The 5618-nt window shown below is 42.7% G+C and overlaps 1 pseudogene; it reads left to right on the forward strand.

Moving 5' to 3' along the window:
- Positions 1-1219: 1219 nt before the first annotated feature.
- Positions 1220-4564, forward strand: LOC101600009 (annotated as a pseudogene).
- Positions 4565-5618: the final 1054 nt, after the last annotated feature.

Raw genomic sequence — 5618 nt, forward strand, 5'->3', positions numbered from 1 at the left:
ACACAAACTTTAAAAGCCAGAAGGGCTTGGAATAATATATTCATGGTTCTGAAAGATAACAACTGTCAACCAAGGTTACTTTATCCAAATAGATGGAGAAATAAGGACATTCCACAACAAAAGCAGGCTAAAGGAATATATGAATATATGAAGACCAAACCAGCTCTACAGAAAATACTTGACAGGATCCTCCATGCTGAAGAGAAAGAAAAGCACACATATAAGGAACCTGGAAAAAAACAAACTATATGTAAATACTAGTTAATACAAGACAGCAAAGGTAAAACTGGAAGAACTGCAAAACAAGAAAAATGGCAAAAATAAATACACACCTTTAAATAATAACTCTTAATATCAATGACTTCAATGTCCCAACCAAAAGACACAGATTTGCAGACTGGGTTAAAAAGTAGGATCCTTCAATTTGTTGCCTCCAAGAAACTCACCTTTCTACAAAGGATGGACACTAGGGTAAAAAGTTAGAAAATGGTGTTTCAAGCAAATGGGCCTAGAAAACAAGCAGGTGTCATATCCTTATATCTGACAGGGTAGACTTCAGACCAACATAGTTAGGAAAGACAAGGAAGGTCACTTTATATTGATTAAAGGCACACTTCAACAGGAGGACATTACAATCCTAAATATATATGCACCTAACATGGGGGCTCCCAATTTCATCAAACAAACACTATTAGAACTAATATCATAGATAACACCAAACACAGTGGTAGTGGGTGACTTTAACACCCCGTTCTCATGAATTGACAAGTAATCCTGGCAAAAAATAAAGAGAGATGCATCTAGACTAAATGAGGTCATAGAACAAATGGACCAAACAGATATCTACAGAACATTTCATCCAAATGCTGCAGAATACACATTCTTTTCAGTAGAACATGGAACATTCTTAAAGTAGACCATATAAAAGGATAGAAAGCAAATCTTGAGAAATACAGGAAAATTGAAATAATTCCTTGCACTGTATCTGATAACAGTGGGATTAAATTACAAATCAATAGCAGGAAATGCTATAGAGCATATACAAAATCATGGAAACTAAACAATACACTAGTGGTAGAGGTGATGGCAGATGTTTACCATGGCGGAGGTCTGAGTGGCACTGAAGCCATGGACTCTGCCAACGGTCCCGAGAAGCTGCAGTGGCTGGCCAAAGTGACGGCTGCAGAACGCGGACCTTTGCTTGAGAATAATCTTGAACATGGGAGGTGCTGTGAGTGCTGATGAGGAAATGATGAGTTGATCAATAATTTGAAAGAAGCCCAGTACACCTTTACTGACCTGGTAGCACAGGCTTTCTGAGGTATTGATCAAAAGGTTATTATCTTGAAGAATTTAAAGAAAATACATACAAAGACTTGGTGTGGAAGCATGGAAACATTCATCTTTCTGCCCCATGCATCTATTTGGAGGTGTTGCAGTCAGGTTCACATTGCTGGCAGAAATCACCTCATTAAGAGCAGCTTTTGGGGAAAATGGGTTTATTTGGCTTTCAGGCTTGAGGGGAATCTCCACGATGGCAGGGGAAAATGATGACATGAGTAGAGTGTGGACATCACACCCTGGCCAATATAATGTGCATAACAGCAAGAGAAAGAGTGTCAAACGCTGGCAAGGGGAAACTGGCTATAATGTTCACAAGCCCACCCCCAACAATACAATGCCTCCAAGAGACATTAGTTCCCAAATCTCCATCAGCTGGAAACCTAGCATTGAGAACATTGAAGTGTATGGGGGACACGTGAATCAAACCACTATATTCCACCCCTGATGCCCATAAACTGATAACCATACATGATATAAAATATCCACTTTAAAAATCCCCATAGTTTTATCAGTCTTAATGATGTTCAAATATCCTCAAAATCCAAGGTCTTTTAACTGAGCTATAATACAAAAAAAAAAAAAAATCCCCCAAAACACCCATAACAGCACAGAATAAACATTCATACTGCAAAAGATGGCATTGGATATAGCAAAGAAATATTCAACCAATACAAGATTTAAAAGGGGCAAACATCAAACTTTGTAACTCCAAGTCCACCAACTTGAGTCAGTAACAAGTCTCCAAGTCTGATAATTCTAACCAGCAACAAGTCTCTGGAGTTCCAATTTCACCCCTTCAGCTAGGCTACTCACCGTCCTGGCAAACTTCATCTGGGACTGGCAGCTGTCCTTGGCAGCCATCTTGTGGCCCTGGCATCTTTACTGGGTCTTCATTGCAAGCCACAGTTCATCCTCAAGGCTCCATCAGGTCTCCATGCAGGCATCCAGCAAACCTGCTACACACTGCCCATGACCGTTTCCAAAACACAAGACCATGTTGCAAATTCAATGGTTCTCTCTTTCCTCAATTTCTTATACCCTATAATACCAGGTATGGTGCTAGTTTGTTAATCTAGGGGGAAATAAAGCAGACTTTGAAGAACAGGACACTCCTTCAGCATTCAGGCACCTTCAAAAGACTGCATTCTTTCTGTTGTCCCAATGCAGGTCAGCTGGCCCAATCTCAATGGTTGTACTCTTTCATACAATTGCAGCTGAGCAGGCAGCAGTTTCAGCTCAAAGATTTCTTCCTGTGCCATATCCCTCTGCACACACCAGTCCATTTCTATACACTGCAACCCTACACAAATTCTCAGGAAATGGGCATAACAGCAAGCCTCTCACACAAACTGCTAGAGCCCAGTCCAAGCAAAGCTCTTTCTTATCCTGTAAGCCAAACCTCACAGTCCATAGTTCTTACTGCATTCAGGCCTTTCAACTGTGACCAGAGTAATTCATCAAGCTGTACTTACAGCACTGAAAGGAGAGTCTTAGGCCAAGGTTTCAAGTCCTTCCACATTCCTCTTAAAAATCAGCTCCAGGGCTGGAGAGATGGTTTAGCAGTTAAGCGCTTGCCTGTGAAGCCTAAGGACCCCGGTTCGAGGCTCGGTTCCCCAGGTCCCACGTTAGCCAGATGCACAAGGGGGTGCACGCGTCTGGAGTTCGTTTGCAGAGGTTGGAAGCCCTGGCGCGCCCATTCTCTCTCTCTCCCTCTATCTGTCTTTCTCTCTGTGTCTATCGCTCTCAAATAACTTTTAAAAAAATTAAATTAAATTAAATTAAAAAAGAAATCACCCAACTAAGAGCAGCTTGTGGGAAAAAAAAAAATCAGCTCCAAAGGGCCAAAGTCAGGTGTCTAGCAGCAAATGATGCCACTCTCTGTACCAACTGTACTGTTACAGTCATGTTGGCATTGCCGACAGAAATCACCCAACCAAGAACAGCTTTTGGGGAAAAGGGGTTTATTTTGGCTTATAGGCTTTAGGGGAATCTCCATGAGGGGAGGGGGAAAGGATGGCATGAGCAGAGGGTGGACATCACCCCCTGGCCAACATAAGGTGGCCAACAGCAAGAGAGTGTGCCAAACACTGGCAAGGGAAAACTGGCTATAATGGGGGATAAAATGCCCCCAACAATACACTGCTTCCAAGAGGCATTAATTCCCAAATCTCCATCAGCTGGGAACCTAGCATTCACAACACGGAAGTTTATGAGGGACACCTGAATCAAACCACTATAGAAGGTGATGGAAGCCTTGGATTTGCAGCCTGGGCTTTCATTTCTGAACCTTGGCAGTGGTACCGACTACCTCAGCTCCATGGTGGGCCTCATTCTAGGAAGCTATGGTGACTTGTAATCCCAGCATGATGATGGGATGATGGAAGGTGGAAACAAGAGAATCTCCCAGAAGCTCATGACAAAAAAAGAATAGCAACAGAGCAAAATTTCAATAGCACAAGTCCATGGTCCCTTTGATGTGAACCATGGGGTAGAACTCCATTAAGACATGACAGAGTATGCAAAGCAGCAACTGGATTTCTTCATCAGAACAAATAACAGCTTTGACAAATTTGACTTTTGTGAACCTTCTTTTGTAACTGGCAATAGCCTGGAGATTTCTCCAGATTGTCCTCAGTATGATGGAGCGTACTATGGGACTGGTGTGCAGAAAGAACATGAAGAATCTTCTCAAGGTTGGAGAGATCCTTGTCATGTCCCTGGAAGAAAAGTTGACCAAGGTAACATGCACAGGCCCTTCTGCTTGGGAAACAAAAAAGATTTTGGCTGTTTCCTTTGCCCCTCTGATCCAGCCCTGCCGTTCAGAATCAGGACAGTCTAGACTTGTCCAGACGCCACCACCGCCGTGTGCAGGCTGCAGGAACTGGCCCAGAACATTCCCCGTGGCAGCGCCAAGAGGACCATGTGCCAGGAGGTCACCAAGGAGGTGGAGGCGGAGGTGGCAGCTGTCTGAAGGGTACACCCAGGTTTAAAAGGCGGCAAGTCTGCAGGAGGAGCATGGAGACTTTTTTTTTTTTTTTTTTTTTTGAGCAAAGAGGTCTTTGCCAGTCGTATTTTCAACCAGCCTAATGACACCAGCTGCAAGGATGCAGAGGAAGAGAGAAAGGATATGACGGAGAGGACCCCAGGGAAGACCAAGCCTGAAGCCCCCGGTGAACTTCCTTGCCAGAGGGTCCTACGCCTTCCGCTGCCAGACCCCTAAAGCATTACAGGGAAAGCAAGCTGTGGGGAAGCGGAGTCAGAGTGCCCATGCCACAAGGTACTCAAAGAGGGATGCTGGCCTGGTCCACTTTATTTTTCCCTTTCTTGGTTCCTGACTGTCCTATAAAACTCTGATGCAATAGTGATTTATTTAAGCACATCGGGACAACACACTGCATAGAAGTATTTTCCTTAAGTGGGGTGCACCGTGTTAGCTCTGTCCCTCACGCAGGTGAACTTACATATCATAACTGAATCAGATCCACTCTGTGTGAAACAAAGTTCAAGTTATTAAAATGTCACATCCCACTCTGGCACATCAACACCCCAGCTTCAGTTTTATGGCATCAGTCCCTGAATTACTGGCACAGAGTTCTGCTGACCTTTGTAGATTTCTAGTTGGGGATACACTGTTGAAATGCCTCTTTTATTTTGAACCCATTAATCAGATCTTATGTGAATTGTCAGGTATAATTTTTGAAAGGAAAGAATTGAAGTTAGGGAAGAAGAATGAAAGTAATAAACTGTCAGATGTCTTTCTGGAATTTCAAAAGACTTCTAAGTAATTTATTAGGTTTTTTTTGTTTTTTTTTTTTTTTGTTTTGTTTTGTTTTTTGTTTTTCGAGGTAGGGTCTCACTCTGGTCCAGGCTGACCTGGAATTAACTCTGTCATCTCAGGGTGGCCTTGAACTCATGGCAATCCTCTTACCTCTGCCTCCCAAGTGCTGGGATTAAAGGTGTGCGCCACCACACCCGGCTTATTAGTTTTTTTTAAATACCTTTTGTTACTTTTACCACTGTCAAATGATTTCTTACAGAATATTCTGAAAAGAAAACAAGCTTTTTAAAGTTTTTTTTTAAAATATGTGTGAGTGACAAGCTTTTCCCTAACCACAGGTATGATTATTACTCAACTGCAAAGACTAGAACACGTTTGTAAGGTGTTAACACGTGAGTTCTCAAAACAGGTGGAGAGGCTGCAGGGTGTCACAGACTAGAGAGCTGTGCTTCTTCTTCTTCTTCTTCTTTTTTTGGTTTTTTGAGGTAGGGTCTCA

This window comes from Jaculus jaculus, chromosome 4, assembly GCF_020740685.1.
Source record: "Jaculus jaculus isolate mJacJac1 chromosome 4, mJacJac1.mat.Y.cur, whole genome shotgun sequence".
NCBI classification, from domain to species: Eukaryota; Metazoa; Chordata; class Mammalia; order Rodentia; family Dipodidae; genus Jaculus; species Jaculus jaculus.